Source organism: Pimephales promelas, chromosome 16 (assembly GCF_988280905.1).
Source record: "Pimephales promelas chromosome 16, fPimPro1.hap1.1, whole genome shotgun sequence".
NCBI classification, from domain to species: Eukaryota; Metazoa; Chordata; class Actinopteri; order Cypriniformes; family Leuciscidae; genus Pimephales; species Pimephales promelas.
In genome coordinates, this window is record NC_142784.1 from 4,766,049 (window position 1) to 4,786,142 (window position 20,094).

The 20,094-nt window shown below is 46.9% G+C and overlaps 1 protein-coding gene and 30 non-coding genes across 31 annotated transcripts in view; 11 read left to right on the top strand and 20 right to left on the bottom strand.

The window, feature by feature from the left end:
• Nucleotides 1–20,094, top strand: part of LOC148971945 (uncharacterized) — a 443,851-nt gene that overhangs the window by 160,913 nt on the left and 262,844 nt on the right. The window lies entirely within an intron of this gene.
• Nucleotides 407–478, bottom strand: trnap-ugg (transfer RNA proline (anticodon UGG)). The gene has a single exon. It is a non-coding gene; the product is annotated as a tRNA-Pro (tRNA).
• On the top strand, nucleotides 605–677 carry trnar-ccg (transfer RNA arginine (anticodon CCG)). Its single transcript has one exon. It is a non-coding gene; the product is annotated as a tRNA-Arg (tRNA).
• Nucleotides 1,110–1,181, bottom strand: trnap-agg (transfer RNA proline (anticodon AGG)). The gene has a single exon. It is a non-coding gene; the product is annotated as a tRNA-Pro (tRNA).
• On the bottom strand, nucleotides 1,519–1,590 carry trnap-cgg (transfer RNA proline (anticodon CGG)). The gene has a single exon. It is a non-coding gene; the product is annotated as a tRNA-Pro (tRNA).
• trnap-ugg (transfer RNA proline (anticodon UGG)) lies at nucleotides 2,279–2,350 on the bottom strand. The gene has a single exon. It is a non-coding gene; the product is annotated as a tRNA-Pro (tRNA).
• trnar-ccg (transfer RNA arginine (anticodon CCG)) lies at nucleotides 2,477–2,549 on the top strand. The gene has a single exon. It is a non-coding gene; the product is annotated as a tRNA-Arg (tRNA).
• Nucleotides 4,152–4,223, bottom strand: trnap-ugg (transfer RNA proline (anticodon UGG)). Its single transcript has one exon. It is a non-coding gene; the product is annotated as a tRNA-Pro (tRNA).
• Nucleotides 4,350–4,422, top strand: trnar-ccg (transfer RNA arginine (anticodon CCG)). The gene has a single exon. It is a non-coding gene; the product is annotated as a tRNA-Arg (tRNA).
• On the bottom strand, nucleotides 6,317–6,388 carry trnap-cgg (transfer RNA proline (anticodon CGG)). The gene has a single exon. It is a non-coding gene; the product is annotated as a tRNA-Pro (tRNA).
• Nucleotides 7,078–7,149, bottom strand: trnap-ugg (transfer RNA proline (anticodon UGG)). The gene has a single exon. It is a non-coding gene; the product is annotated as a tRNA-Pro (tRNA).
• On the top strand, nucleotides 7,276–7,348 carry trnar-ccg (transfer RNA arginine (anticodon CCG)). Its single transcript has one exon. It is a non-coding gene; the product is annotated as a tRNA-Arg (tRNA).
• On the bottom strand, nucleotides 7,768–7,839 carry trnap-agg (transfer RNA proline (anticodon AGG)). Its single transcript has one exon. It is a non-coding gene; the product is annotated as a tRNA-Pro (tRNA).
• trnap-cgg (transfer RNA proline (anticodon CGG)) lies at nucleotides 8,177–8,248 on the bottom strand. The gene has a single exon. It is a non-coding gene; the product is annotated as a tRNA-Pro (tRNA).
• Nucleotides 8,937–9,008, bottom strand: trnap-ugg (transfer RNA proline (anticodon UGG)). The gene has a single exon. It is a non-coding gene; the product is annotated as a tRNA-Pro (tRNA).
• trnar-ccg (transfer RNA arginine (anticodon CCG)) lies at nucleotides 9,135–9,207 on the top strand. The gene has a single exon. It is a non-coding gene; the product is annotated as a tRNA-Arg (tRNA).
• trnap-ugg (transfer RNA proline (anticodon UGG)) lies at nucleotides 10,810–10,881 on the bottom strand. Its single transcript has one exon. It is a non-coding gene; the product is annotated as a tRNA-Pro (tRNA).
• On the top strand, nucleotides 11,008–11,080 carry trnar-ccg (transfer RNA arginine (anticodon CCG)). The gene has a single exon. It is a non-coding gene; the product is annotated as a tRNA-Arg (tRNA).
• trnap-cgg (transfer RNA proline (anticodon CGG)) lies at nucleotides 12,975–13,046 on the bottom strand. Its single transcript has one exon. It is a non-coding gene; the product is annotated as a tRNA-Pro (tRNA).
• On the bottom strand, nucleotides 13,736–13,807 carry trnap-ugg (transfer RNA proline (anticodon UGG)). Its single transcript has one exon. It is a non-coding gene; the product is annotated as a tRNA-Pro (tRNA).
• trnar-ccg (transfer RNA arginine (anticodon CCG)) lies at nucleotides 13,934–14,006 on the top strand. The gene has a single exon. It is a non-coding gene; the product is annotated as a tRNA-Arg (tRNA).
• On the bottom strand, nucleotides 14,426–14,497 carry trnap-agg (transfer RNA proline (anticodon AGG)). The gene has a single exon. It is a non-coding gene; the product is annotated as a tRNA-Pro (tRNA).
• trnap-cgg (transfer RNA proline (anticodon CGG)) lies at nucleotides 14,835–14,906 on the bottom strand. Its single transcript has one exon. It is a non-coding gene; the product is annotated as a tRNA-Pro (tRNA).
• Nucleotides 15,595–15,666, bottom strand: trnap-ugg (transfer RNA proline (anticodon UGG)). Its single transcript has one exon. It is a non-coding gene; the product is annotated as a tRNA-Pro (tRNA).
• On the top strand, nucleotides 15,793–15,865 carry trnar-ccg (transfer RNA arginine (anticodon CCG)). The gene has a single exon. It is a non-coding gene; the product is annotated as a tRNA-Arg (tRNA).
• Nucleotides 17,468–17,539, bottom strand: trnap-ugg (transfer RNA proline (anticodon UGG)). Its single transcript has one exon. It is a non-coding gene; the product is annotated as a tRNA-Pro (tRNA).
• Nucleotides 17,666–17,738, top strand: trnar-ccg (transfer RNA arginine (anticodon CCG)). The gene has a single exon. It is a non-coding gene; the product is annotated as a tRNA-Arg (tRNA).
• Nucleotides 18,158–18,229, bottom strand: trnap-agg (transfer RNA proline (anticodon AGG)). Its single transcript has one exon. It is a non-coding gene; the product is annotated as a tRNA-Pro (tRNA).
• trnap-cgg (transfer RNA proline (anticodon CGG)) lies at nucleotides 18,567–18,638 on the bottom strand. The gene has a single exon. It is a non-coding gene; the product is annotated as a tRNA-Pro (tRNA).
• On the bottom strand, nucleotides 19,327–19,398 carry trnap-ugg (transfer RNA proline (anticodon UGG)). Its single transcript has one exon. It is a non-coding gene; the product is annotated as a tRNA-Pro (tRNA).
• Nucleotides 19,525–19,597, top strand: trnar-ccg (transfer RNA arginine (anticodon CCG)). The gene has a single exon. It is a non-coding gene; the product is annotated as a tRNA-Arg (tRNA).

Genomic DNA, 20,094 nt, shown 5'->3' on the forward strand with positions numbered 1-20,094 from the left:
CAGGCTGCTCCTGCGGAGACTGCTGGCATCATCCGTGATTTGAACCCTGGACCTCTCGCACCCACAGCGAGAATCATATACCCCTAGACCAACGAGCCTGGCTGATGAAGGGAAGGGCTACTTGCATACACTTGTAAAGTCACCAAACGCCGGACTCCAACAGAATGGGCGGGAACTGGTTTTAATAGAAAGCGTTTGTGGTTAGGAAGCCGCACTTCCTGGCAGGCAACTATTCAGAGTACGTTCTGTGTAAGGAAATATCCGCTTCTCGTCCGGCTGAATCTTGGCTCTGTAGTAGTACAGGTGAACTCAAGAAGCAGTAAGGATTTTAAAACCACGACAGTTTTGAGTTTGGCTCAGTGCTGCAAAAGGTCAGAGCCAACTGGCTGCTTGTTCCAAAGCCGCTGGGCTCGTCCGGGATTTGAACCCGGGACCTCTCGCACCCAAAGCGAGAATCATACCCCTAAACCAAAGAGCCTCGTTGAAAGCAAGTATTTCGGGAGGGCGCCACAAATTCATTAAAGTTCACCTCAAAGACGGAACCCGACCTGAAAGAAACCACTTGAAGTCATTTTACAGATCAAACGCAAAGCTTGGCAGACAAGGCCCAGTGGCCTAATGGATAAGGCATCAGCCTCCGGAGCTGGAGATTGTGGGTTCAAGTCCCACCTGGGTCCAATTAATGGGCTACATTTAAGATTGCCGTTCGACAAATTCAAGGATGGTTTCTTAAAAGCAAGCCTTTAGCCATGATGACAGCAAGATCTGAATTAGCGTAGAACCGACAAACTTCTGATAGCTGTGTTGGGTTTTTGTGTGCGTCACTCTGTTCTGATCTGTCCTGCCCGTGCATCTGCCCTACCAGAGCAACAAGTATACCTGTGCTCAGCGTTTCTGCCAAAGAGCGGTAATTCAATTAAGAGCGATATAAAATAGTTTGTATCCCACTACGACAGCTACAGGCCTGCAAACACTTCAATTTGGCCGATGCATGTGACGTCAAGTACTATGTGGCTTGCAATAAATGGCAAGATATGAAGTGGCTGATAGAGAAAAGCAGCAACAGCAAACAGAGTCAGAGAATCCTTGAACTCACACTAAAGGTGAGAGGGCTCGTCCGGGATTTGAACCCGGGACCTCTCGCACCCTAAGCGAGAATCATACCCCTAGACCAACGAGCCTGACGGATCAGGTCTCGGACAATTTTTTTCCAGAGTGATTTACAAGTTCTAGTTCTATTATTTTTGTAATATTTTACCCTTTTCTCTAGTTTTAGGCCTAATAACGTCTGGCAAAGGCACTACCGATGAAAACTAACCTTGGGACTAATTTGGGTCCATCTGCATTCATGAATGTTGACTAATGTACACTGTCACTTTTCTAAATAAAGAAATTCTGGGCTGAGTTATAGTACAGATGAACACAAGCAGCAGCAAGGATTTCAAGACCACAACAGTTTTGAGTTCAGCTCAGTGCTGCAACGAAATGAGCCAAATGGCTGCTTGTTCTGAAAGTGCTGGGCTCGTCCGGGATTTGAACCCGGGACCTCTCGCACCCGAAGCGAGAAACATACCCCTAGACCAACAAGCCTGATTAATGAACGTTTGGGCTACTTGCACACACTTGTACAGTCACTGAACGCTGGCCTTTAACAGAATGGGCAGGCACTAGTTTTAATACAAAACGTTTGTCGTTAGGGAGCCGTACTCCCTGGCAGGCAGCGATTGTGAGGACGTTCTGTGAAGGAAATAAACACTTGTCACCTGGCTGACTTTTGGCTAAATTGGAGTACAGATGAAGACAAGCAGCCTTAAGGATTTCAAAAGCACAGAAGTTTTGATTTAGGTTCAGTGCTCCAGAGGAGGGAGCCAACAGGCTGCTCCTGCGGAGACTGCTGGCCTCATCCGTGATTTGAACCCTGGACCTCTCTCACCCACAGCGAGAATCATATACCCCTAGACCAACGAGCCTGGCTGATGAAGGGAAGGGCTACTTGCATACACTTGTAAAGTCACCAAACGCCGGCCTCCAACAGAATGGGCAGGAACTGGTTTTAATAGAAAGCGTTTGTGGTTAGGAAGCCGCAATCCCTGGTAGGCAACTATTCAGAGTACGTTCTGTGTAAGGAAATGTCCGCTTCTCGTCCGGCTGAATCTTGGCTCTGTAGTAGTACAGGTGAACTCAAGAAGCAGTAAGGATTTTAAAACAACGACAGTTTTGAGTTTGGCTCAGTGCTGCAAAAGGTCAGAGCCAACTGGCTGGTTGTTCCAAAGCCGCTGGGCTCATCCGGGATTTGAACCCGGGTCCTCTCGCACCCAAAGCGAGAATCATACCCCCAGACCAACGAGCCTCGTCGAAAGCAAGCCTTTCGGGAGGGCACCACAAATTCATTGAAGTTCACCTCAAAGACGGAACCCGACCTGAAAGAAACCACTTGAAGTCATTTTACAGATCAAACGCAAAGCTTGGCAGACTAGGCCCAGTGGCCTAATGGATAAGGCATCAGCCTCCGGAGCTGGAGATTGTGGGTTCAAGTCCCACCTGGGTCGAATTAATGGGCTACATTTAAGATTGCCGTTCGACAAATTCAAGGATGGTTTCTTAAAAGCAAGCCTTTAGCCATGATGACAGCAAGATCTGAATTAGCGTAGAACCGACAAACTTCTGATAGCTGTGTTGGGTTTTTGTGTGCGTCACTCTGTTCTGATCTGTCCTGCCCGTGCATCTGCCCTACCAGAGCAACAAGTATACTTGTGCTCAGCGTTTCTGCCAAAGAGCGGTAATTCAATTAAGAGCGATATAAAATAGTTTGTATCCCACTACGACAGCTACAGATCTGCAAACACTTCAATTTGGCCGATGCATGTGACGTCAAGTACTATGTGGCTTGCAATAAATGGCAAGATATGAACTGGCTGATAGAGAAAAGCAGCAACAGCAAACAGAGTCAGAGAATCCTTGAACTCACACTAAAGGTGAGAGGGCTCGTCCGGGATTTGAACCCGGGACCTCTCACACCCTAAGCGAGAATCATACCCCTAGACCAACGAGCCTGACGGATCAGGTCTCGGACAATTTTTTTCCAGAGTGGTTTACAAGTTCTAGTTCTATTATTTTTGTAATGTTTTACCCTTTTCTCTAGTTTTAGGCCTAATAACATCTGGAAAAGGCACTACCGATGAAAACTAACCTTGGGACTAATTTGGGTCCATCTGCATTCATGAATGTTGACTAATGTACACTGTCACTTTTCTAAATAAAGAAATTCTGGGCTGAGTTATAGTACAGATGAACACAAGCAGCAGCAAGGATTTCAAGACCACAACAGTTTTGAGTTCAGCTCAGTGCTGCAACGAAATGAGCCAAATGGCTGCATGTTCTGAAACTGCTGGGCTCGTCCAGGATTTGAACCCGCAACCTCTCGCACCCGAAGCGAGAATCATACCCCTAGACCAACGAGCCTGATTAATGAACGTTTGGGCTACTTGCACACACGTGTACAGTCACTGAACGCTGGCCTTTAACAGAATGGGCAGGCACTAGTTTTAATACAAAACGTTTGTCGTTAGGGAGCCGTACTCCCTGGCAGGCAGCGATTGTGAGGACGTTCTGTGAAGGAAATAAACACTTGTCACCTGGCTGACTTTTGGCTAAATTGGAGTACAGATGAAGACAAGCAGCCTTAAGGATTTCAAAAGCACAGAAGTTTTGATTTAGGTTCAGTGCTCCAAAGGAGGGAGCCAACAGTCTGCTCCTGCGGAGACTGCTGGCCTCATCCATGATTTGAACCCTGGACCTCTCGCACCCACAGCGAGAATCATATACCCCTAGACCAACGAGCCTGGCTGATGAAGGGAAGGGCTACTTGCATACACTTGTAAAGTCACCAAACGCCGGCCTCCAACAGAATGGGCGGGAACTGGTTTTAATAGAAAGCGTTTGTGGTTAGGAAGCCGCACTCCCTGGCAGGCAACTATTCAGAGTACGTTCTGTGTAAGGAAATATCCGCTTCTCGTCCGGCTGAATCTTGGCTCTGTAGTAGTACAGGTGAACTCAAGAAGCAGTAAGGATTTTAAAACCACGACAGTTTTAAGGTTTGGCTCAGTGCTGCAAAAGGTCAGAGCCAACTGGCTGCATGTTCCAAAGCCGCTGGGCTCGTCCGGGATTGGAACCCGGGACCTCTCGCACCCAAAGCGAGAATCATACCCCTAGACCAACGAGCCTCGTCGAAAGCAAGTCTTTCGGGAGGGCGCCACAAATTCATTGAAGTTCACCTCAAAGACGGAACCCGACCTGAAAGAAACCACTTGAAGTCATTTTACAGATCAAACGCAAAGCTTGGCAGACAAGGCCCAGTGGCCTAATGGATAAGGCATCAGCCTCCGGAGCTGGAGATTGTGGGTTCAAGTCCCACCTGGGTCGAATTAATGGGCTACATTTAAGATTGCCGTTCGACAAATTCAAAAGCAAGCCTTTAGCCATGATGACAGCAAGATCTGAATTAGCGTAGAACCAGACAAACTTCTGATAGCTGTGTTGAGTTTTTGTGTGCGTCACTCGGTTCTGATCTGTCCTGCCCGTGCATCAGCCCTACCAGAGCAACAAGTATACCTGTGCTCAGCGTTTCTGCCAAAGAGCGGTAATTCAATTAAGTCAAGTCAAGTCACATTTATTTATATAGCGCTTTTCACAATACAGATTGTATCAAAGCAGCTTCACAGTGATAACATGTAAGTAGCACAACACAGATCAACAACATTGCTAAACACTAAATAAATAACCCCAACTGAGCAAGCTCAAAGCAAGCCAAAAGCAAGGCGACAGTGGCAAGGAACCAAACTCCATCAGATTGGATGGAGAAAAAACCTTGGGAGAACCCAGGCTCAGTCGGGGGCCAATTCTCCTCTGGCTTACATTCATATTGTTTAAATATAAATATTAAATATAAATATTGTTTATGAATCAAACGGCGCCATAACATATCGCAGGCGTTGAGTCGTCTCATCACAGGGGTTGAGTCGTCTCATCACAGGCGTTGGGGCATCCGAAATCCCCGTGAGAGGCTGGACACAAAACTGGACCTGACGAACGCCATTTTTCTCGGGACAAGCGTCCCGAGATAACAGCAGAAAGGTAGATGGGAAATAATTAGCATAGCTGATGTTCATAATAATTTCCGTTATAACTCACAAACTCTCCGTAACCCGAACTCTCCGCAACCCAACCATACGCGCCGACCCGTTTGTCTAAGAGGCTGTCGAGCCCCACTGGTGCGTTAAGCAGTTTCAGTGGCAAACGGTTCTGTATGGCATAACAGAGGACTAGAAGGTAAGCATTATGTGAATGCTTGACTAAAGAGATGCGTCTTTAATCTAGTTTTAAACTGTGTCAGCGAGTCAGAGGCTCGGACCGTATCGGGAAGGCCATTCCAGAGTTTTGGAGCTAAATGCGAGAACGCCCTCCCTCCTTTACTGGACTTCGATATCCTAGGAATGACCAGAAGCCTTGAATTTAGTGATCTTAAGGAACGCGGTGGATTGTAGGGCGAAAGAAGGTCCGTTAAGTACATAGGTGCTAAACCATTTAGGGCTTTATAGGTCAGTAGTAGCATTTTGTAGTTGATGCGGAACTTAATAGGTAACCAGTGTAGAGATGATAAAATCGGTGTTATATGATCATATTTTCTTGACCTAGTAAGAACTCTAGCAGCTGCGTTAAGAGCGATATAAAATAGTTTGTATCCCACTACGACAGCTACAGGCCTGCAAACACTTAAATTTGGCCGATGCATGTGACGTCAAGTACTATGTGGCTTGCAATAAATGGCAAGATATGAAGTGGCTGATAGAGAAAAGCAGCAACAGCAAACAGAGTCAGAGAATCCTTGAACTCACACTAAAGGTGACAGGGCTCGTCCGGGATTTGAACCCGGGACCTCTCGCACCCTAAGCGAGAATCATACCCCTAGACCAACGAGGCTGACGGATCAGGTCTCGGACAATTTTTTTCCAGAGTGGTTTACAAGTTCTAGTTCTATTATTTTTGTAATGTTTTACCCTTTTCTCTAGTTTTAGGCCTAATAACATCTGGCAAAGGCACTACCGATGAAAACTAACCTTGGGACTAATTTGGGTCCATCTGCATTCATGAATGTTGACTAATGTACACTGTCACTTTTCTAAATAAAGAAATTCTGGGCTGAGTTATAGTACAGATGAACACAAGCAGCAGCAAGGATTTCAAGACCACAACAGTTTTGAGTTCAGCTCAGTGCTGCAACGAAATGAGCCAAATGGCTGCTTGTTCTGAAACTGCTGGGCTCGTCCGGGATTTGAACCCGGGACCTCTCGCACCCGAAGCGAGAATCATACCCCTAGACCAACGAGCCTGATTAATGAACGTTTGGGCTACTTGCACACACTTGTACAGTCACTGAACGCTGGCCTTTAACAGAATGGGCAGGCACTAGTTTTAATACAAAACGTTTGTCGTTAGGGAGCCGTACTCCCTGGCAGGCAGCGATTGTGAGGACGTTCTGTGAAGGAAATAAACACTTGTCACCTGGCTGACTTTTGGCTAAATTGGAGTACAGATGAAGACAAGCAGCCTTAAGGATTTCAAAAGCACAGAAGTTTTGATTTAGGTTCAGTGCTCCAAAGGAGGGAGCCAACAGGCTGCTCCTGCGGAGACTGCTGGCCTCATCCGTGATTTGAACCCTGGACCTCTCGCACCCACAGCGAGAATCATATACCCCTAGACCAACGAGCCTGGCTGATGAAGGGAAGGGCTACTTGCATACACTTGTAAAGTCACCAAACGCCGGCCTCCAACAGAATGGGCAGGAACTGGTTTTAATAGAAAGCGTTTGTGGTTAGGAAGCCGCACTCCCTGGCAGGCAACTATTCAGAGTACGTTCTGTGTAAGGAAATATCCGCTTCTCGTCCGGCTGAATCTTGGCTCTGTAGTAGTACAGGTGAACTCAAGAAGCAGTAAGGATTTTAAAACCACGACAGTTTTAAGGTTTGGCTCAGTGCTGCAAAAGGTCAGAGCCAACTGGCTGCTTGTTCCAAAGCCGCTGGGCTCGTCCGGGATTTGAACCCGGGACCTCTCGCACCCAAAGCGAGAATCATACCCCTAGACCAACGAGCCTCGTCGAAAGCAAGTCTTTCGGGAGGGCGGCACAAATTCATTGAAGTTCACCTCAAAGACGGAACCCGACCTGAAAGAAACCACTTGAAGTCATTTTACAGATCAAACGCGAAGCTTGGAAGACAAGGCCCAGTGGCCTAATGGATAAGGCATCAGCCTCCGGAGCTGAAGATTGTGGGTTCAAGTCCCACCTGGGTCGAATTAATGGGCTACATTTAAGATTGCCGTTCGACAAATTCAAAAGCAAGCCTTTAGCCATGATGACAGCAAGATCTGAATTAGCGTAGAACCAGACAAACTTCTGATAGCTGTGTTGGGTTTTTGTGTGCGTCACTCTGTTCTGATCTGTCCTGCCCGTGCATCAGCCCTACCAGAGCAACAAGTATACCTGTGCTCAGCGTTTCTGCCAAAGAGCGGTAATTCAATTAAGAGCGATATAAAATAGTTTGTATCCCACTACGACAGCTACAGGCCTGCAAACACTTAAATTTGGCCGATGCATGTGACGTCAAGTACTATGTGGCTGGCAATAAATGGCAAGATATGAAGTGGCTGATAGAGAAAAGCAGCAACAGCAAACAGAGTCAGAGAATCCTTGAACTCACACTAAAGGTGACAGGGCTCGTCCGGGATTTGAACCCGGGACCTCTCGCACCCTAAGCGAGAATCATACCCCTAGACCAACGAGCCTGACGGATCAGGTCTCGGACAATTTTTTTCCAGAGTGATTTACAAGTTCTAGTTCTATTATTTTTGTAATATTTTACCCTTTTCTCTAGTTTTAGGCCTAATAACGTCTGGCAAAGGCACTACCGATGAAAACTAACCTTGGGACTAATTTGGGTCCATCTGCATTCATGAATGTTGACTAATGTACACTGTCACTTTTCTAAATAAAGAAATTCTGGGCTGAGTTATAGTACAGATGAACACAAGCAGCAGCAAGGATTTCAAGACCACAACAGTTTTGAGTTCAGCTCAGTGCTGCAACGAAATGAGCCAAATGGCTGCTTGTTCTGAAAGTGCTGGGCTCGTCCGGGATTTGAACCCGGGACCTCTCGCACCCGAAGCGAGAAACATACCCCTAGACCAACAAGCCTGATTAATGAACGTTTGGGCTACTTGCACACACTTGTACAGTCACTGAACGCTGGCCTTTAACAGAATGGGCAGGCACTAGTTTTAATACAAAACGTTTGTCGTTAGGGAGCCGTACTCCCTGGCAGGCAGCGATTGTGAGGACGTTCTGTGAAGGAAATAAACACTTGTCACCTGGCTGACTTTTGGCTAAATTGGAGTACAGATGAAGACAAGCAGCCTTAAGGATTTCAAAAGCACAGAAGTTTTCATTTAGGTTCAGTGCTCCAGAGGAGGGAGCCAACAGGCTGCTCCTGCGGAGACTGCTGGCCTCATCCGTGATTTGAACCCTGGACCTCTCTCACCCACAGCGAGAATCATATACCCCTAGACCAACGAGCCTGGCTGATGAAGGGAAGGGCTACTTGCATACACTTGTAAAGTCACCAAACGCCGGCCTCCAACAGAATGGGCGGGAACTGGTTTTAATAGAAAGCGTTTGTGGTTAGGAAGCCGCAATCCCTGGTAGGCAACTATTCAGAGTACGTTCTGTGTAAGGAAATGTCCGCTTCTCGTCCGGCTGAATCTTGGCTCTGTAGTAGTACAGGTGAACTCAAGAAGCAGTAAGGATTTTAAAACAACGACAGTTTTGAGTTTGGCTCAGTGCTGCAAAAGGTCAGAGCCAACTGGCTGGTTGTTCCAAAGCCGCTGGGCTCATCCGGGATTTGAACCCGGGTCCTCTCGCACCCAAAGCGAGAATCATACCCCCAGACCAACGAGCCTCGTCGAAAGCAAGCCTTTGGGGAGGGCACCACAAATTCATTGAAGTTCACCTCAAAGACGGAACCCGACCTGAAAGAAACCACTTGAAGTCATTTTACAGATCAAACGCAAAGCTTGGCAGACTAGGCCCAGTGGCCTAATGGATAAGGCATCAGCCTCCGGAGCTGGAGATTGTGGGTTCAAGTCCCACCTGGGTCGAATTAATGGGCTACATTTAAGATTGCCGTTCGACAAATTCAAGGATGGTTTCTTAAAAGCAAGCCTTTAGCCATGATGACAGCAAGATCTGAATTAGCGTAGAACCGACAAACTTCTGATAGCTGTGTTGGGTTTTTGTGTGCGTCACTCTGTTCTGATCTGTCCTGCCCGTGCATCTGCCCTACCAGAGCAACAAGTATACTTGTGCTCAGCGTTTCTGCCAAAGAGCGGTAATTCAATTAAGAGCGATATAAAATAGTTTGTATCCCACTACGACAGCTACAGATCTGCAAACACTTCAATTTGGCCGATGCATGTGACGTCAAGTACTATGTGGCTTGCAATAAATGGCAAGATATGAACTGGCTGATAGAGAAAAGCAGCAACAGCAAACAGAGTCAGAGAATCCTTGAACTCACACTAAAGGTGAGAGGGCTCGTCCGGGATTTGAACCCGGGACCTCTCACACCCTAAGCGAGAATCATACCCCTAGACCAACGAGCCTGACGGATCAGGTCTCGGACAATTTTTTTCCAGAGTGGTTTACAAGTTCTAGTTCTATTATTTTTGTAATGTTTTACCCTTTTCTCTAGTTTTAGGCCTAATAACATCTGGAAAAGGCACTACCGATGAAAACTAACCTTGGGACTAATTTGGGTCCATCTGCATTCATGAATGTTGACTAATGTACACTGTCACTTTTCTAAATAAAGAAATTCTGGGCTGAGTTATAGTACAGATGAACACAAGCAGCAGCAAGGATTTCAAGACCACAACAGTTTTGAGTTCAGCTCAGTGCTGCAACGAAATGAGCCAAATGGCTGCATGTTCTGAAACTGCTGGGCTCGTCCAGGATTTGAACCCGCAACCTCTCGCACCCGAAGCGAGAATCATACCCCTAGACCAACGAGCCTGATTAATGAACGTTTGGGCTACTTGCACACACGTGTACAGTCACTGAACGCTGGCCTTTAACAGAATGGGCAGGCACTAGTTTTAATACAAAACGTTTGTCGTTAGGGAGCCGTACTCCCTGGCAGGCAGCGATTGTGAGGACGTTCTGTGAAGGAAATAAACACTTGTCACCTGGCTGACTTTTGGCTAAATTGGAGTACAGATGAAGACAAGCAGCCTTAAGGATTTCAAAAGCACAGAAGTTTTGATTTAGGTTCAGTGCTCCAAAGGAGGGAGCCAACAGTCTGCTCCTGCGGAGACTGCTGGCCTCATCCATGATTTGAACCCTGGACCTCTCGCACCCACAGCGAGAATCATATACCCCTAGACCAACGAGCCTGGCTGATGAAGGGAAGGGCTACTTGCATACACTTGTAAAGTCACCAAACGCCGGCCTCCAACAGAATGGGCGGGAACTGGTTTTAATAGAAAGCGTTTGTGGTTAGGAAGCCGCACTCCCTGGCAGGCAACTATTCAGAGTACGTTCTGTGTAAGGAAATATCCGCTTCTCGTCCGGCTGAATCTTGGCTCTGTAGTAGTACAGGTGAACTCAAGAAGCAGTAAGGATTTTAAAACCACGACAGTTTTAAGGTTTGGCTCAGTGCTGCAAAAGGTCAGAGCCAACTGGCTGCATGTTCCAAAGCCGCTGGGCTCGTCCGGGATTTGAACCCGGGACCTCTCGCACCCAAAGCGAGAATCATACCCCTAGACCAACGAGCCTCGTCGAAAGCAAGTCTTTCGGGAGGGCGCCACAAATTCATTGAAGTTCACCTCAAAGACGGAACCCGACCTGAAAGAAACCACTTGAAGTCATTTTACAGATCAAACGCAAAGCTTGGCAGACAAGGCCCAGTGGCCTAATGGATAAGGCATCAGCCTCCGGAGCTGGAGATTGTGGGTTCAAGTCCCACCTGGGTCGAATTAATGGGCTACATTTAAGATTGCCGTTCGACAAATTCAAAAGCAAGCCTTTAGCCATGATGACAGCAAGATCTGAATTAGCGTAGAACCAGACAAACTTCTGATAGCTGTGTTGAGTTTTTGTGTGCGTCACTCGGTTCTGATCTGTCCTGCCCGTGCATCAGCCCTACCAGAGCAACAAGTATACCTGTGCTCAGCGTTTCTGCCAAAGAGCGGTAATTCAATTAAGTCAAGTCAAGTCACATTTATTTATATAGCGCTTTTCACAATACAGATTGTATCAAAGCAGCTTCACAGTGATAACATGTAAGTAGCACAACACAGATCAACAACATTGCTAAACACTAAATAAATAACCCCAACTGAGCAAGCTCAAAGCAAGCCAAAAGCAAGGCGACAGTGGCAAGGAACCAAACTCCATCAGATTGGATGGAGAAAAAACCTTGGGAGAACCCAGGCTCAGTCGGGGGCCAATTCTCCTCTGGCTTACATTCATATTGTTTAAATATAAATATTAAATATAAATATTGTTTATGAATCAAACGGCGCCATAACATATCGCAGGCGTTGAGTCGTCTCATCACAGGGGTTGAGTCGTCTCATCACAGGCGTTGGGGCATCCGAAATCCCCGTGAGAGGCTGGACACAAAACTGGACCTGACGAACGCCATTTTTCTCGGGACAAGCGTCCCGAGATAACAGCAGAAAGGTAGATGGGAAATAATTAGCATAGCTGATGTTCATAATAATTTCCGTTATAACTCACAAACTCTCCGTAACCCGAACTCTCCGCAACCCAACCATACGCGCCGACCCGTTTGTCTAAGAGGCTGTCGAGCCCCACTGGTGCGTTAAGCAGTTTCAGTGGCAAACGGTTCTGTATGGCATAACAGAGGACTAGAAGGTAAGCATTATGTGAATGCTTGACTAAAGAGATGCGTCTTTAATCTAGTTTTAAACTGTGTCAGCGAGTCAGAGGCTCGGACCGTATCGGGAAGGCCATTCCAGAGTTTTGGAGCTAAATGCGAGAACGCCCTCCCTCCTTTACTGGACTTCGATATCCTAGGAATGACCAGAAGCCTTGAATTTAGTGATCTTAAGGAACGCGGTGGATTGTAGGGCGAAAGAAGGTCCGTTAAGTACATAGGTGCTAAACCATTTAGGGCTTTATAGGTCAGTAGTAGCATTTTGTAGTTGATGCGGAACTTAATAGGTAACCAGTGTAGAGATGATAAAATCGGTGTTATATGATCATATTTTCTTGACCTAGTAAGAACTCTAGCAGCTGCGTTAAGAGCGATATAAAATAGTTTGTATCCCACTACGACAGCTACAGGCCTGCAAACACTTAAATTTGGCCGATGCATGTGACGTCAAGTACTATGTGGCTTGCAATAAATGGCAAGATATGAAGTGGCTGATAGAGAAAAGCAGCAACAGCAAACAGAGTCAGAGAATCCTTGAACTCACACTAAAGGTGACAGGGCTCGTCCGGGATTTGAACCCGGGACCTCTCGCACCCTAAGCGAGAATCATACCCCTAGACCAACGAGGCTGACGGATCAGGTCTCGGACAATTTTTTTCCAGAGTGGTTTACAAGTTCTAGTTCTATTATTTTTGTAATGTTTTACCCTTTTCTCTAGTTTTAGGCCTAATAACATCTGGCAAAGGCACTACCGATGAAAACTAACCTTGGGACTAATTTGGGTCCATCTGCATTCATGAATGTTGACTAATGTACACTGTCACTTTTCTAAATAAAGAAATTCTGGGCTGAGTTATAGTACAGATGAACACAAGCAGCAGCAAGGATTTCAAGACCACAACAGTTTTGAGTTCAGCTCAGTGCTGCAACGAAATGAGCCAAATGGCTGCTTGTTCTGAAACTGCTGGGCTCGTCCGGGATTTGAACCCGGGACCTCTCGCACCCGAAGCGAGAATCATACCCCTAGACCAACGAGCCTGATTAATGAACGTTTGGGCTACTTGCACACACTTGTACAGTCACTGAACGCTGGCCTTTAACAGAATGGGCAGGCACTAGTTTTAATACAAAACGTTTGTCGTTAGGGAGCCGTACTCCCTGGCAGGCAGCGATTGTGAGGACGTTCTGTGAAGGAAATAAACACTTGTCACCTGGCTGACTTTTGGCTAAATTGGAGTACAGATGAAGACAAGCAGCCTTAAGGATTTCAAAAGCACAGAAGTTTTGATTTAGGTTCAGTGCTCCAAAGGAGGGAGCCAACAGGCTGCTCCTGCGGAGACTGCTGGCCTCATCCGTGATTTGAACCCTGGACCTCTCGCACCCACAGCGAGAATCATATACCCCTAGACCAACGAGCCTGGCTGATGAAGGGAAGGGCTACTTGCATACACTTGTAAAGTCACCAAACGCCGGCCTCCAACAGAATGGGCAGGAACTGGTTTTAATAGAAAGCGTTTGTGGTTAGGAAGCCGCACTCCCTGGCAGGCAACTATTCAGAGTACGTTCTGTGTAAGGAAATATCCGCTTCTCGTCCGGCTGAATCTTGGCTCTGTAGTAGTACAGGTGAACTCAAGAAGCAGTAAGGATTTTAAAACCACGACAGTTTTAAGGTTTGGCTCAGTGCTGCAAAAGGTCAGAGCCAACTGGCTGCTTGTTCCAAAGCCGCTGGGCTCGTCCGGGATTTGAACCCGGGACCTCTCGCACCCAAAGCGAGAATCATACCCCTAGACCAACGAGCCTCGTCGAAAGCAAGTCTTTCGGGAGGGCGCCACAAATTCATTGAAGTTCACCTCAAAGACGGAACCCGACCTGAAAGAAACCACTTGAAGTCATTTTACAGATCAAACGCGAAGCTTGGAAGACAAGGCCCAGTGGCCTAATGGATAAGGCATCAGCCTCCGGAGCTGAAGATTGTGGGTTCAAGTCCCACCTGGGTCGAATTAATGGGCTACATTTAAGATTGCCGTTCGACAAATTCAAAAGCAAGCCTTTAGCCATGATGACAGCAAGATCTGAATTAGCGTAGAACCAGACAAACTTCTGATAGCTGTGTTGGGTTTTTGTGTGCGTCACTCTGTTCTGATCTGTCCTGCCCGTGCATCAGCCCTACCAGAGCAACAAGTATACCTGTGCTCAGCGTTTCTGCCAAAGAGCGGTAATTCAATTAAGAGCGATATAAAATAGTTTGTATCCCACTACGACAGCTACAGGCCTGCAAACACTTAAATTTGGCCGATGCATGTGACGTCAAGTACTATGTGGCTGGCAATAAATGGCAAGATATGAAGTGGCTGATAGAGAAAAGCAGCAACAGCAAACAGAGTCAGAGAATCCTTGAACTCACACTAAAGGTGACAGGGCTCGTCCGGGATTTGAACCCGGGACCTCTCGCACCCTAAGCGAGAATCATACCCCTAGACCAACGAGCCTGACGGATCAGGTCTCGGACAATTTTTTTCCAGAGTGATTTACAAGTTCTAGTTCTATTATTTTTGTAATATTTTACCCTTTTCTCTAGTTTTAGGCCTAATAACGTCTGGCAAAGGCACTACCGATGAAAACTAACCTTGGGACTAATTTGGGTCCATCTGCATTCATGAATGTTGACTAATGTACACTGTCACTTTTCTAAATAAAGAAATTCTGGGCTGAGTTATAGTACAGATGAACACAAGCAGCAGCAAGGATTTCAAGACCACAACAGTTTTGAGTTCAGCTCAGTGCTGCAACGAAATGAGCCAAATGGCTGCTTGTTCTGAAAGTGCTGGGCTCGTCCGGGATTTGAACCCGGGACCTCTCGCACCCGAAGCGAGAAACATACCCCTAGACCAACAAGCCTGATTAATGAACGTTTGGGCTACTTGCACACACTTGTACAGTCACTGAACGCTGGCCTTTAACAGAATGGGCAGGCACTAGTTTTAATACAAAACGTTTGTCGTTAGGGAGCCGTACTCCCTGGCAGGCAGCGATTGTGAGGACGTTCTGTGAAGGAAATAAACACTTGTCACCTGGCTGACTTTTGGCTAAATTGGAGTACAGATGAAGACAAGCAGCCTTAAGGATTTCAAAAGCACAGAAGTTTTGATTTAGGTTCAGTGCTCCAGAGGAGGGAGCCAACAGGCTGCTCCTGCGGAGACTGCTGGCCTCATCCGTGATTTGAACCCTGGACCTCTCTCACCCACAGCGAGAATCATATACCCCTAGACCAACGAGCCTGGCTGATGAAGGGAAGGGCTACTTGCATACACTTGTAAAGTCACCAAACGCCGGCCTCCAACAGAATGGGCGGGAACTGGTTTTAATAGAAAGCGTTTGTGGTTAGGAAGCCGCAATCCCTGGTAGGCAACTATTCAGAGTACGTTCTGTGTAAGGAAATGTCCGCTTCTCGTCCGGCTGAATCTTGGCTCTGTAGTAGTACAGGTGAACTCAAGAAGCAGTAAGGATTTTAAAACAACGACAGTTTTGAGTTTGGCTCAGTGCTGCAAAAGGTCAGAGCCAACTGGCTGGTTGTTCCAAAGCCGCTGGGCTCATCCGGGATTTGAACCCGGGTCCTCTCGCACCCAAAGCGAGAATCATACCCCCAGACCAACGAGCCTCGTCGAAAGCAAGCCTTTCGGGAGGGCACCACAAATTCATTGAAGTTCACCTCAAAGACGGAACCCGACCTGAAAGAAACCACTTGAAGTCATTTTACAGATCAAACGCAAAGCTTGGCAGACTAGGCCCAGTGGCCTAATGGATAAGGCATCAGCCTCCGGAGCTGGAGATTGTGGGTTCAAGTCCCACCTGGGTCGAATTAATGGGCTACATTTAAGATTGCCGTTCGACAAATTCAAGGATGGTTTCTTAAAAGCAAGCCTTTAGCCATGATGACAGCAAGATCTGAATTAGCGTAGAACCGACAAACTTCTGATAGCTGTGTTGGGTTTTTGTGTGCGTCACTCTGTTCTGATCTGTCCTGCCCGTGCATCTGCCCTACCAGAGCAACAAGTATACTTGTGCTCAGCGTTTCTGCCAAAGAGCGGTAATTCAATTAAGAGCGATATAAAATAGTTTGTATCCCACTACGACAGCTACAGATCTGCAAACACTTCAATTTGGCCGATGCATGTGACGTCAAGTACTATGTGGCTTGCAATAAATGGCAAGATATGAACTGGCTGATAGAGAAAAGCAGCAACAGCAAACAGAGTCAGAGAATCCTTGAACTCACACTAAAGGTGAGAGGGCTCGTCCGGGATTTGAACCCGGGACCTCTCACACCCTAAGCGAGAATCATACCCCTAGACCAACGAGCCTGACGAATCAGGTCTCGGACAATTTTTTTCCAGAGTGGTTTACAAGTTCTAGTTCTATTATTTTTGTAATGTTTTACCCTTTTCTCTAGTTTTAGGCCTAATAACATCTGGAAAAGGCACTACCGATGAAAACTAACCTTGGGACTAATTTGGGTCCATCTGCATTCATGAATGTTGACTAATGTACACTGTCACTTTTCTAAATAAAGAAATTCTGGGCTGAGTTATAGTACAGATGAACACAAGCAGCAGCAAGGATTTCAAGACCACAACAGTTTTGAGTTCAGCTCAGTGCTGCAACGAAATGAGCCAAATGGCTGCATGTTCTGAAACTGCTGGGCTCGTCCAGGATTTGAACCCGCAACCTCTCGCACCCGAAGCGAGAATCATACCCCTAGACCAACGAGCCTGATTAATGAACGTTTGGGCTACTTGCACACACGTGTACAGTCACTGAACGCTGGCCTTTAACAGAATGGGCAGGCACTAGTTTTAATACAAAACGTTTGTCGTTAGGGAGCCGTACTCCCTGGCAGGCAGCGATTGTGAGGACGTTCTGTGAAGGAAATAAACACTTGTCACCTGGCTGACTTTTGGCTAAATTGGAGTACAGATGAAGACAAGCAGCCTTAAGGATTTCAAAAGCACAGAAGTTTTGATTTAGGTTCAGTGCTCCAAAGGAGGGAGCCAACAGTCTGCTCCTGCGGAGACTGCTGGCCTCATCCATGATTTGAACCCTGGACCTCTCGCACCCACAGCGAGAATCATATACCCCTAGACCAACGAGCCTGGCTGATGAAGGGAAGGGCTACTTGCATACACTTGTAAAGTCACCAAACGCCGGCCTCCAACAGAATGGGCAGGAACTGGTTTTAATAGAAAGCGTTTGTGGTTAGGAAGCCGCACTCCCTGGCAGGCAACTATTCAGAGTACGTTCTGTGTAAGGAAATATCCGCTTCTCGTCCGGCTGAATCTTGGCTCTGTAGTAGTACAGGTGAACTCAAGAAGCAGTAAGGATTTTAAAACCACGACAGTTTTAAGGTTTGGCTCAGTGCTGCAAAAGGTCAGAGCCAACTGGCTGCATGTTCCAAAGCCGCTGGGCTCGTCCGGGATTTGAACCCGGGACCTCTCGCACCCAAAGCGAGAATCATACCCCTAGACCAACGAGCCTCGTCGAAAGCAAGTCTTTCGGGAGGGCGCCACAAATTCATTGAAGTTCACCTCAAAGACGGAACCCGACCTGAAAGAAACCACTTGAAGTCATTTTACAGATCAAACGCGAAGCTTGGAAGACAAGGCCCAGTGGCCTAATGGATAAGGCATCAGCCTCCGGAGCTGAAGATTGTGGGTTCAAGTCCCACCTGGGTCGAATTAATGGGCTACATTTAAGATTGCCGTTCGACAAATTCAAAAGCAAGCCTTTAGCCATGATGACAGCAAGATCTGAATTAGCGTAGAACCAGACAAACTTCTGATAGCTGTGTTGGGTTTTTGTGTGCGTCACTCTGTTCTGATCTGTCCTGCCCGTGCATCAGCCCTACCAGAGCAACAAGTATACCTGTGCTCAGCGTTTCTGCCAAAGAGCGGTAATTCAATTAAGAGCGATATAAAATAGTTTGTATCCCACTACGACAGCTACAGGCCTGCAAACACTTAAATTTGGCCGATGCATGTGACGTCAAGTACTATGTGGCTGGCAATAAATGGCAAGATATGAAGTGGCTGATAGAGAAAAGCAGCAACAGCAAACAGAGTCAGAGAATCCTTGAACTCACACTAAAGGTGACAGGGCTCGTCCGGGATTTGAACCCGGGACCTCTCGCACCCTAAGCGAGAATCATACCCCTAGACCAACGAGCCTGACGGATCAGGTCTCGGACAATTTTTTTCCAGAGTGATTTACAAGTTCTAGTTCTATTATTTTTGTAATATTTTACCCTTTTCTCTAGTTTTAGGCCTAATAACGTCTGGCAAAGGCACTACCGATGAAAACTAACCTTGGGACTAATTTGGGTCCATCTGCATTCATGAATGTTGACTAATGTACACTGTCACTTTTCTAAATAAAGAAATTCTGGGCTGAGTTATAGTACAGATGAACACAAGCAGCAGCAAGGATTTCAAGACCACAACAGTTTTGAGTTCAGCTCAGTGCTGCAACGAAATGAGCCAAATGGCTGCTTGTTCTGAAAGTGCTGGGCTCGTCCGGGATTTGAACCCGGGACCTCTCGCACCCGAAGCGAGAAACATACCCCTAGACCAACAAGCCTGATTAATGAACGTTTGGGCTACTTGCACACACTTGTACAGTCACTGAACGCTGGCCTTTAACAGAATGGGCAGGCACTAGTTTTAATACAAAACGTTTGTCGTTAGGGAGCCGTACTCCCTGGCAGGCAGCGATTGTGAGGACGTTCTGTGAAGGAAATAAACACTTGTCACCTGGCTGACTTTTGGCTAAATTGGAGTACAGATGAAGACAAGCAGCCTTAAGGATTTCAAAAGCACAGAAGTTTTGATTTAGGTTCAGTGCTCCAGAGGAGGGAGCCAACAGGCTGCTCCTGCGGAGACTGCTGGCCTCATCCGTGATTTGAACCCTGGACCTCTCTCACCCACAGCGAGAATCATATACCCCTAGACCAACGAGCCTGGCTGATGAAGGGAAGGGCTACTTGCATACACTTGTAAAGTCACCAAACGCCGGCCTCCAACAGAATGGGCGGGAACTGGTTTTAATAGAAAGCGTTTGTGGTTAGGAAGCCGCAATCCCTGGTAGGCAACTATTCAGAGTACGTTCTGTGTAAGGAAATGTCCGCTTCTCGTCCGGCTGAATCTTGGCTCTGTAGTAGTACAGGTGAACTCAAGAAGCAGTAAGGATTTTAAAACAACGACAGTTTTGAGTTTGGCTCAGTGCTGCAAAAGGTCAGAGCCAACTGGCTGGTTGTTCCAAAGCCGCTGGGCTCATCCGGGATTTGAACCCGGGTCCTCTCGCACCCAAAGCGAGAATCATACCCCCAGACCAACGAGCCTCGTCGAAAGCAAGCCTTTCGGGAGGGCACCACAAATTCATTGAAGTTCACCTCAAAGACGGAACCCGACCTGAAAGAAACCACTTGAAGTCATTTTACAGATCAAACGCAAAGCTTGGCAGACTAGGCCCAGTGGCCTAATGGATAAGGCATCAGCCTCCGGAGCTGGAGATTGTGGGTTCAAGTCCCACCTGGGTCGAATTAATGGGCTACATTTAAGATTGCCGTTCGACAAATTCAAGGATGGTTTCTTAAAAGCAAGCCTTTAGCCATGATGACAGCAAGATCTGAATTAGCGTAGAACCGACAAACTTCTGATAGCTGTGTTGGGTTTTTGTGTGCGTCACTCTGTTCTGATCTGTCCTGCCCGTGCATCTGCCCTACCAGAGCAACAAGTATACTTGTGCTCAGCGTTTCTGCCAAAGAGCGGTAATTCAATTAAGAGCGATATAAAATAGTTTGTATCCCACTACGACAGCTACAGATCTGCAAACACTTCAATTTGGCCGATGCATGTGACGTCAAGTACTATGTGGCTTGCAATAAATGGCAAGATATGAACTGGCTGATAGAGAAAAGCAGCAACAGCAAACAGAGTCAGAGAATCCTTGAACTCACACTAAAGGTGAGAGGGCTCGTCCGGGATTTGAACCCGGGACCTCTCACACCCTAAGCGAGAATCATACCCCTAGACCA